Genomic DNA, 12020 nt, shown 5'->3' on the forward strand with positions numbered 1-12020 from the left:
TACAAGACATTCTAATTATTTATTTAACATCATTATTGGACTATAGGATGCGATACACTAAGAGGTTCCAATCTTTATTGGCCGTCATGACTGTTAGGAGCGCTGAACAGTCACATGACTGAAAATGACAATTGCTGTAGCTGGTTACATTGTGATGATAAGAAGATGAAGCTGAAAAGAAGGTGGAGCTCTATGGGAGTGCACAACGTGCGCAAAAAGCCAGCGGGCAGTGCGGGTCGCAGGTTGCGGTAGTCGTGTCCTTTAGCCAAAGAATCCGTGAGATTAACGACTGCGTGACAATGAAATGCTAAAAATGACAAATCCGATCCACACCATGTGACCGCAAGTCCCAAAGAACAACCCCATAATGTTCATCTGCAGCGCTGCTCTGGAATAATGAGAGGCCATCAACGTATCGCCACTTCTCGCAGCTTCCCTGGTCTACAAGAGCAACAAAAAATCAGCTGTTACATTGTATCACAATTGATGGAAATCACTTTCCTATGCTATACTATACTATATGATACTTTACTATACTATACTATACTATACTATTCTATATGATACTATTCTATTCTATATGATACTAAACTTTACTATATGATACTATTCTATATGATACTATTCTATGCTATAGGATACTAAACTTTACTATACCATACTATACTATACTATACGATACTATTCTATATGATACTATTCTATATGATACTATACTTTACTATACTAAACCATATGATACTATTCTATTCTATAGGATACTAAACTTTACTATACTATACTATATGATACTATTCTATATGATACTATACTATATGATACTATTCTATATGATACTATACTTTACTATACTATACTATATGATAAGATACTATACTAAACCATATGATACTATTCTATTCTATATGATACTATACTATACTATACTATACGATACTATGATTTACTATACTATACTATATGATACTATACTTTACTATATGATACTATTCTATATGATACTATTCTATATGATACTACTCTATATGATACTATACTTTACTATACTATACTATACTAAACTATATGATACTTTACTATACAATACTATATGATATGATACTATACTATACAATACTATATGATACTATACTTTACTATACTATACTATACTTTACTATATGATCCTATACTATATGATATGATCCTATACTACACTATGCTATACTATATGATACTATACTTTACTATACTATACTATTCTATACTTTACTATACTATATGATACTATACTTTACTATACTATACTATTCTATACTTTACTATACTATATGATACTATACTATACTATCCTATATGATACTATACAATACTATATGATACTATACTTTACTATACTATACTATTCTATTCTATACTTTACTATACTATATGATACTGTACTATACTATCCTATATGATACTATACAATACTATATTATACTATACGATACTATTTGATAATTTACTATACGATTCTATACAATACTACAGTTAGTGTCAGATTGCCCCCTGCACTATCGCAGTCCCACTATTAGTCACTGTTCACCGCCATTACCAGTATAAATAAAACATTCCAGTATATATACCATTGTTTTTAGATGCTATAACTTTCACACACTAATCAATATACACTTATTGGGATTTTTTTTTTTTTTTTTTACCAAAGACATTTTGGCCTAAATTCATGAAGAAATTTGCCCTTTTTATTTTTTACTTTTTTCTCTCATTTATACAATAAAAAAAAAAAAACAGTGGTGATCAAATACCACCAAGTTATGAAGACATTTGATTTTTTTATCTTTTTAATTTTTATTGGATTTTTACTATAATAGAAAGTAGAAAATATCTTGTCTTTCAAAATTTTCTGTCTTTTTTTAATTTATATTACAATGTTTTATATATACCGTATTTTTCGCTCCATAAGACGCACCTAGGTTTTAGAGGCAGAAAACAGGAAAAAAAATTCTGAACTAATGGACTGCAGACATAGTACAGGAGATGACCAGAGACTGCAGACACAGTACAGGAGATGACCAGAGACTGCGGACACAGTACAGGAGATGACCAGAGACTGCGGACACAGTTCAGGGGATGACCAGAGACTGCGGACACAGTACAGGAGATGACCAGAGACTGCGGACACAGTTCAGGGGATGACCAGAGACTGCGGACACAGTTCAGGGGATGACCAGAGACTGCGGACACAGTACAGGAGATGACCAGAGACTGCGGACACAGTACAGGAGATGACCAGAGACTGCGGACACAGTACAGGAGATGACCAGAGACTGCGGACATAGTACAGGGGATGACCAGAGACTGCGGACATAGTACAGGAGATGACCAGAGACTGCAGACAGTACAGGAGATGACCAGAGACTGCGGACACAGTACAGGAGATGACCAGAGACTGGGGACACAGTACAGGGGATGACCAGAGACTGCGGACATAGTACAGGAGATGACCAGAGACTGCGGACACAGTACAGGGGATGACCAGAGACTGCGGACATAGCACAGGAGATGACCAGAGACTGCGGACACAGTACAGGGATGACCAGAGACTGCGGACACAGTACAGGGATGACCAGAGACTGCGGACAGCACAGGGATGACCAGAGACTGCGGACACAGTACAGGAGATGACCAGAGACTGCGGACACAGTACAGGAGATGACCAGAGACTGTGAATAGTACAGGGGATGACTGCTGACCTTTGGGGAGGGGGGGGAGCGGGTACCTGAATTTGACAGGTACCCGCTCCCACTTCCGCGGAGTTGTTCTTTCATCTTACCTGTTCCTCTATCCAGCCGCGCGCTGTCTTCCCGGCTTCTGTAATGGCGCTCGGCATGACAGCCGGGTGCCCAGTGCGCATGAGCGAGAAGCACTTGTGCTTTGTGATTGGTCCGGCGGCTTCTGGGATCTGTCATGTGTCCCAGGTGCCGCCTTACCATTCACAAAAAGCACCGCTTCCTGCGCATGCGCACTGGGCACCCGGCTGTCATGCCCACACTACAGAAGCCGGGAAGACAGCGCCGCTGGATAGAGGAACGGGTAAGATGAAAGAACAACTCCACGGAAGTGGGAGCGGGTATCTGTCAAATTCAGGTACCCGCTCCCCCCCCTCCCCAAAGGTCAGCAGTCATCTCTATAAGGTCCCGCTGTAGAGCTGAGCGGCCGGCCCGGTATTCTGACACGGCGGCAGTGGAAATACCGGACTGGCCGCTCCATATTCGCTCCATAAGACGCGCTGACATTTTCCCCCCTTTTTTGGGAGGAAAAAAGTGCGTCTTATGGTGCGAAAAATACGGTATATATATATATATATATATATATATATATACACACAAACACACACACATATATATATATATATAAACAAAACCCAATGGTAATCAAATCAAGAGAAAGCTCTATTTGTGTAAATTATATAATTTTCATCTGGGTACAGCATTGCATGACTGTGCAATTGCCAATTAAAGTAACACAGTGCTGAATAGCAATAAATGGCCTGGTGATGTAGGGGGTAAATCCTTCCAGAGCTGAGGTGGTGATCCTAGAATTATTGCTCTCACTACAACACTCCAGCATTTGCAACAATACTTCACATGTTACATACACATACTTTTTTTTTATTGGATATTTTTTATAGCAGAAAGTAAAAAAAAATGGTTTTTTTTCAAATTTTTTTTCTTTTTTTGTTTCTGTTGCAAAAAATTAATAACCCAAAAGAAATCTCTATTCATATGAAAATAATATATTCATTTTTTTTTTTCATTTATATAATAAAAAATAAAAACCCCAGTGGCGGTCAAACACCACCAGAAGAAAGCTCTATTTGTTTGATAAAAAAATTATATAATTTTAATTTGGGTACAGCGTTGCATGACCGAGCAAGTGCCAGTTAAAGTAGCGCAGTTCTGAAGAGCAAAAAAAAAAGGTCATAAAAGGGGGTATAACCTTCCAGAGCTTAAGTGGTTAATTGGTGTTTTTATATCTGCCTGCAGGTCAGCCTAAAGTCCAGTTTTATTTTTAATCGGAAAACTGTTTTACTTTTTGATTTATTTTGATTATTTATTATTATTTTTGATTATTTTTTATTTATTGTAGAAGTACAAAAAAGATTATTTCTGGTCTTGTTACCTTTGAGGAGAACAGAAAAGCGACAATCCCAATAGGAAGGCAGCAGAGGATCATAGTGAGGATAGAAAGTCTGGCGTAGTCTCGGTGACCCGGTTGTGGAAGCACCGCCACGTTGGAGCTAGCTGTGGTCACCACTACAGAATGGAGGCAGGGCTGCGGCGGGGTCACCAGCGGTGGGGTCACCAGCTGAGGGGGGTAATAAGGCGGGGGAGGACCAAAAAACCCAGGTGGAGGTGCTTGACTTTCATCGTAGGGTGGAGGACACGGATACATCTTTCAGTCACTTTGCCAGAAGGAGCTTCATTCGCCTTGACCAGAAGTAGTTCTTAAAAACTCATTTTCACATCAGAAGTCACCTGCGACTTACATTTTCCAGCTGGACATGTAAGTGTTTACTCCATTCCATGGTGACAAGTCTCCTCCTGCGGGCTGTCATCCATCTGTTGGCTGGGACAGCAGGAAGTCCAAACAATGAATGACAAGCACACAATAGGCCGTTCTCCAACTTGTCCTTAAGTAAAGGGCACGGCCAGTATCTGCCTAAAGAGACCCTGTCACCGACCTAAAATAAATAAAAATAAATAAAAATTACAAAAAAAATAATATACCGTATTTTTCGCTCCATAAGACGCACCTAGGTTTTAGAGGGGAAAAACAAGAAAAAAAAATATTCTGAACCAATGGACTGCAGACACAGTACAGGAGATGACCAGAGACTGCAGACACAGTGCAGGAGATGACCAGAGACTGCGGACATAGTACAGGAGATGACCAGAGACTGCGGACACAGTACAGGGGATGACCAGAGACTGCGGACACAGTACAGGAGATGACCAGAGACTGCGGACACAGTACAGGGGATGACCAGAGACTGCGGACACAGTGCAGGAGATGACCAGAGACTGCGGACACAGTACAGGGGATGACCAGAGACTGCGGACACAGTGCAGGGGATGACCAGAGACTGCGGACACGGTGCAGGAGATGACCAGAGACTGCGGACACAGTGCAGGAGATGACCAGAGACTGTGGACACAGTACAGGGGATGACCAGAGACTGCGGACACAGTACAGGGGATGACCAGAGACTGCGGACACAGTGCAGGGGATGACCAGAGACTGCGGACACGGTGCAGGAGATGACCAGAGACTGCGGACACAGTGCAGGAGATGACCAGAGACTGCGGACACAGTGCAGGGGATGACCAGAGACTGCGGACACAGTGCAGGGGATGACCAGAGACTGCGGACACAGTGCAGGGGATGACCAGAGACTGCGGACACAGTGCAGGGGATGACCAGAGACTGCGGACACAGTGCAGGGGATGACCAGAGACTGCGGACACAGTGCAGGGGATGACCAGAGACTGTGGACACAGTGCAGGGGATGACCAGAGACTGCGGACACAGTGCAGGGGATGACCAGAGACTGCGGACACAGTGCAGGGGATGACCAGAGACTGCGGACAGTGCAGGGAATGACCAGAGACTGCTGACCTTTGGGGAGGGAGGGGGAGCGGGTACCTGAATTTGACAGGTACCCGCTCCCACTTCCGCAGAGTTGTCCTTCCTTCCTTCTTCCCGGGCCGGCTTCTGTGACAGCCGGGTGCCCACTGCGCATGCGCGAGAAGCGCTGCGCTTTGTGAATGGCCCGGCGCCTTCTGGGACCTGTCATGTGTCCCAGAAGACACCGGATCATTCACAAAGCGCAGCGCTTCTCGCGCATGCGCAGTGGGCACCCGGCTGTCACAGAAGCCAGCGCGAGAAGACTGTGCAGCGCTGGAGCGAGGAACAGGTATGGCCCTGCAGGAGAGAACAGCTGAGCGGCCGGCCCGGTATTCTGACATGGTGGTGGCAGAAATACTGGACCGGCCGCTTTATATTTGCTCCATAAGACGCACTGACATTTCCCCCCCTTTTTTTGGGGGAAAAAAGTGCGTCTTATGGAGCGAAAAATACAGTATATATATACAGTGGGGATCGAAAGTTTGGGCACCCCAGCTAAAAATTTGTATTAATGTGCATAAAGAAGCCAAGGAAAGATGGAAAAATCTCCAAAAGGCATCAAATTACAGATTAGACATTCTTATAATATGTCAACAAAAGTTAGATTTTATTTCCATCATTTACACTTTCAAAATAACAGAAAACAAAAAAATGGCGTCTGCAAAAGTTTGGGCCCCCTGCAGAGTTAATATCTTGTACTGCCCCCTTTGGCAAGTATCACAGCTTGTAAACGCTTTTTGTAGCCAGCCAAGAGTCTTTCAATTCTTGTTTGAGGTATCTTTGCCCATTCTTCCTTACAAAAGTCTTCCAGTTCTTTGAGATTTCTGGGCTGTCTGTCACGCACGGCTCTTTTAAGGTCTATCCATAGATTTTCAATGATGTTGAGGTCAGGAGATTGTGAAGGCCATGGCAAAACCTTCAGTTTACGCCTCTTGATGTAATCCCCCGTGGATTTCGAGGTGTGTTTAGGATCATTATCCATTTGTAGAAGCCATCCTCTCTTTAACTTCAGCTTTTTCACAGATGGCATCAAGTTACCATCCAAAATTTGCTGAAATTTTATTGAATCCATTTTTCCTTCTACTCGTGAGATGTTCCCTGTGCCACTGGCTGCAACACAACCCCAAAGCATGATTGATCCAACCCCATGCTTAACAGTTGGACAGAGGTTCTTTTCATTAAATTCTGTGCCCCTTCTTCTCCAAACGTAAATGTCAGGGATCTCCTCGATCCCCGCCGCGATGGGCCCGGCGCAGGCGCACTGCTCCACCCAGTGCACGGGCACTAGGTCCGGGCCGGCCGCGGCGTTCGAGTTCGCGCATGCGCAGTAGAAGCCGCGGCCGCCCGCTGGGCACCAATGGCAGCGCAGGGCGGGATATTTAAAGGTCCCTGAGCTGTCATTTGGTTGCCTTCTGGTCTTCCTGCTTCCTGTGTTCCTGTACCTGTGCCTAGTGAGTTTTTGACCCGGATTGCTCTTGACCTAGCTGATTTCTCCTGCCCAGACCCTTGCTTGCCTGACCTCTCTCCCTGGATGCCCCTTATTAGATCTGACCTCCTGTTGCTGACCTGGCGTGTGACCTGACGATTCTCTGCCTGCTCCCTTGTACCTTACCGCCCGCTACATTACCGACTCGGCCTGTCTGACTACGCACTTGCTCAGCCATCCATCCATCCATCCCATCGGGGTCACCCGACCTCCTCACATCTGGCTCTCCCTGGTTGGAACCCCTGGCGAACACCACTACCACTGACAGGTGTGCTCAGTAGAGGCGACCTGGTCTCGGGGTACTACAAGTCCATCCCCACCATCAGGGGCCCTGGTGAACAAGTACCCTGGGGCTTAGACTCCGCGCTCTGGGCGCGCCTGACCAGTGGAGTGCTAGTGGTGCCGCTCGGCGGTCCCTCACAGTACCTTTGCTCATTCCGGCCAAAAAGTTCAATTTCAACCTCATCGGTCCACAGAACTTGTTTCCAAAATGCATCAGGCTTGTCTATATGTTCATTTGCAAAGTTCAAACGATGATTTTTGTGGTGAGGACGTAGAAGAGGTTTTCTTCTGATGACTCTTCCATGAAGACCATATTTGTACAAGTATCACTTTATAGTGGAATAGTGACCACAACTCCAGTGTCTGCCAGATCTTTCTGGAGGGATCGTGCAGTCAAACGTGGGTTTTGAATTGTCTTTCTCACAATTCTGCGAGCTGTTCTGTCTGATATTTTTCTTGGTCTTCCAGATCTTGCTTTAACTTCCACTGTTCCTGATGACTGCCATTTCTTAATTACATTCCGAACAGAGGATATTGACATCTGAAAACGCTTTGCTATCTTCTTATAGCCTTCTCCAGCTTTGTGAGCGTCAACTATTTTCAGTTTCAGTTTTCTAGACAACTGCTTAGAAGAACCCATGGTGCTGATTGTTGGGGCAAGGTCAGATGAGTCGGGGCATTTAAAACCTTTGAGATTGACATCACCTGGTCTTCCCAGACGATGATTGAGAACAATCCATGACACTGGCAGGTCTCAGCTTGGCAAAGGAGGCAGTGCATGCTATAAATTCTGCAGGGTGCCCAAACTTTTGCAGACGCCATTTTTTTGTTTTCTGTTATTTTGAAAGTGTAAATGATGGAAATAAAATCTAACTTTTGTTGACATATTATAAGAATGTCTAATCTGTAATTTGATGCCTTTTGGAGATTTTTCCATCTTTCCTTGGCTTCTTTATGCACATTAATACAAATATTTAGCTGGGGTGCCCAAACTTTCAATCCCCACTGTATATATATATACACTGCATGGCGGATTATCACACTTATATGAACTTGCTAGATGTTCCATTTCAAAACCATGTCCATTAATATGGAGTGGCCATCTCTTTGTAGCTTTAACATCCTCTACTCTTTTGGGAAAGGTTTTCCAAGAAGAGTGAAAGCCATTATACCTGCGAAGGGGGCCAGGACAAGGTCATCCAGCGCCCAGGATGAAGATGGCGGATTGCAACCCTCCCCGCCAGGTGGAGTCCCCAGTAGAGTCCCCCTTTACATCAGGTGTCATTATGCAGGGAGGGGGGATTGTTCCCCTGAGTGTATATATCTTGTATCTGTGTTCAAATAAACTAGTCTACTTCCTGGCTTACTTCAAGTCTGGTGTCGTCTCGTCTTGTATGGTCGGCCGTGGTGTCTGTGGTCGGTGTTCGGACGGGGAAGCGGTAGTCTAACGGACGTACCCGAGTGCAGTCTGGAGTCGGTTCAGGTACCCCATGGATTTCTCACGCTGGATGGACAGCAATAAAAATTCTTTGGCAGATATAACCTGCTCTGTGTATGTATTCCGATGACATATTCGGCTGCTGCTTGAGATGAGATATCTGGTTCATGGGCTGACAGTAGGGATCTTCCCTCCTGATATTTGCGGGCAATTACGTTTTACATAAAGCTGACATCTGACTTCTGGCTAGATCTTACATAAGGCAAGGACACCAGTAACCTGTCTGACTTGGCAACATTCTGGTTAATGAATGGATTTGGCTGATTTGCAAAGATGACGATATAAATATTAATATATGATGTATTAGGACAGGACGGGACGCGGTGGAGTGTCTGGATCCTCCCGGAGCCGGTGTTTCAGGTGTGGGGAGTCAGACGGGTTGCGTAATCCTGATCCCAAAAATATGGCGACCGCAAGAGTTTATTTCAAGCTGCCCTGGATAATGTAGAACAGTGCCGAGTCTTTATTATTCGATTCATCCGAATCATCACTTCCCCTTATGCAAATTATAAACCATGTTTAGAACGGGAACTTGGCCTACTTAGCAGGATCATCCAGTTCCATGTCCTATCAGTTACATCGATTGCACTAAATTGCATTCACATCGGCTTGTATCAACCCCTCCCCCTCCAGAGGATCCCCCCCCTCCTTCGCCCTCCAAAGGATTTGGAAGATTTACCTGCCCCCCCTGCTCCCCAAAGGTGTACTATGTCCGCAGTCTCTGGTCATCTCCTGTACTGTGTCTGCAGTCTCTGGTCATCTCCTGTACTATGTCCACAGTCTCTGGTCATCTCCTGTACTATGTCCGCAGTCTCTGGTCATCTCCTGTACCGTGTCCGCAGTCTCTGGTCATCTCCTGTACTGTGTCCGCAGTCTCTGGTCATCTCCTGTACTGTGTCCGCAGTCTCTGGTCATCTCCTGTACTATGTCTGAAGTCTCTGGTCATCTCCTGTACTATGTCCACAGTCTCTGGTCATCTCCTGCACTGTGTCCGCAGTCTCTGGTCATCTCCTGTACTATGTCCGCAGTCTCTGGTCATCTCCTGTACTATGTCCGCAGTCTCTGGTCATCTCCTGTACTACATCCGCAGTCTCTGGTCATCTCCTGTACTACGTCCGCAGTCTCTGGTCATCTCCTGTACTACGTCCGCAGTCTCTGGTCATCTCCTGTACTGTGTCCGCAGTCTCTGGTCATCACCGGTACTGTGTCCGCAGTCTCTGGTCATCCCCTGTACTGTGTCCGCAGTCTCTGGTCATCTCTTGTACTATGTCCGCAGTCTCTGGTCATCTCCTGTACTGTGTCCGCAGTCTCTGGTCATCCCCTGTACTGTGTCCGCAGTCTCTGGTCATCCCCTGTACTGTGTCTGCAGTCTCTGGTCATCTCCTGTGCTATGTCCGCAGTCTCTGGTCATCTCCTGTACTGTGTCCGCAGTCTCTGGTCATCTCCTGTATTGTGTCCGCAGTCTCTGGTCATCTCCTGTACTGTGTCTGAAGTCTCTGGTCATCTCCTGTACTATGTCCGAAGTCTCTGGTCATCTCCTGTACTGTGTCCGCAGTCTCTGGTCATCCCCTGTACTGTGTCCACAGTCTCTGGTCATCTCTTGTACTATGTCCGCAGTCTCTGGTCATCTCCTGTACTGTGTCCGCAGTCTCTGGTCATCCCCTATACTGTGTCCGCAGTCTCTGGTCATCCCCTGTACTGTGTCCGCAGTCTCTGGTCATCTCCTGTGCTATGTCCGCAGTCTCTGGTCATCTCCTGTACTGTGTCCGCAGTCTCTGGTCATCTCCTGTACTGTGTCCGCAGTCTCTGGTCATCTCATGTACTGTGTCCGCAGTCTCTGGTCATCTCCTGTACTATGTCCGCAGTCTCTGGTCATCTCCTGTACTATGTCCGCAATCTCTGGTCATCTGTACTGTGTCCGCAGTCTCTGACCATCTCCTGTACTATATCCGCAGTCTCTGGTCATCTCCTGTACTGTGTCCGCAGTCTCTGGTCATCCCCGGTACTGTGTCCGCAGTCTCTGGTCATCCCCTGTACTGTGTCCGCAGTCTCTGGTCATCCCCTGTACTGTGTCCGCAGTCTCTGGTCATCTCCTGTACTGTGTCCGCAGTCTCTGGTCATCTCTTGTACTGTGTCCGCAGTCTCTGGTCATCTCCTGTACTATGTCCGCAGTCTCTGGTCATCTCCTGTACTATGTCCGCAGTCTCTGGTCATCTCCTGTACTATGTCCGCAGTCTCTGGTCATCTCCTGTACTATGTCCGCAGTCTCTGGTCATCTCCTGTACTATGTCCGCAGTCTCTGGTCATCTCCTGTACTATGTCCGCAGTCTCTGGTCATCTCCTGTACTATGACTTCATGAGGGTGGCCTGAGAGCCGAAAGTCCTCTAGTGGGCCCTGTGCTCACTGCCTCGCACCATAGCTCTCGATTGGCATTTGCCATTGAACACCAGAATTGGCAGGTCCACCACTGGCGCCCTCAGAGCAGGTTCCCCCTGAGCACATGTGACAGATGTGAAAGGGTCCGGAGAAGCCGTGCTGCCTGTAACATGGTTCAGGATGACCGTTTTGTTGGTGGGTCAGTGATGGTCTGGGGAGGCATATCCATGGAGGGACACACAGACCTCTACAGGCTAGACAATGGCACCCTGACTGCCTTTAGGGATGGGGCTGAAATCCTTGGACCCATTGTCAGACCCTACGCTGGTGCAGTGGGTCCTGGATTCCTCCTGGTGCAGTGGGTCCTGGGTTCCTCCTGGTGCAGTGTGTCCTGAGTACCTCCTGATGCAGTGGGTCCTGGGTTCCTCTTGGTGCAGTGTGTCCTGAGTACCTCCTGGTGCAGTGGGTCCTGGGTTCCTCCTGGTGCAGTGTGTCCTGAGTACCTCCTGGTGCGGTGGGTCCTGGGTTCCTCCTGGTGCAGTGTGTCCTGAGTACCTCCTGGTGCAGTGGGTCCTGGGTTCCTCCTGGTGCAGTGGGTCCTGGGTTCCTCCTGGGGCAGTGGGTCCTGGGTTCCTCCCGGTGCAGTGGGTCCTGGGTTCCTCCTGGTGCAGACAATGCCCGGCCTCATGTGGGGAGAGTATGCAGGC

At 46.5% G+C, this 12020-nt stretch overlaps 1 long non-coding RNA gene across 1 annotated transcript; it reads right to left on the reverse strand.

Moving 5' to 3' along the window:
- Window positions 1-4570, reverse strand: LOC149432813 (uncharacterized). Its single transcript, XR_016308964.1, has 2 exons — window positions 4165-4570; window positions 1-441 (listed from the first exon to the last, which is right to left on the reverse strand). It is a non-coding gene; the product is annotated as an uncharacterized LOC149432813 (long non-coding RNA).
- Between the last annotated feature and the right edge of the window lie 7450 nt (window positions 4571-12020).

This window comes from Staurois parvus, unplaced genomic scaffold (genome assembly GCF_062004578.1).
Source record: "Staurois parvus isolate SC_StPar_1 unplaced genomic scaffold, SC_StPar_1.0 ptg002100l, whole genome shotgun sequence".
Classification (NCBI taxonomy): Eukaryota; Metazoa; Chordata; class Amphibia; order Anura; family Ranidae; genus Staurois; species Staurois parvus.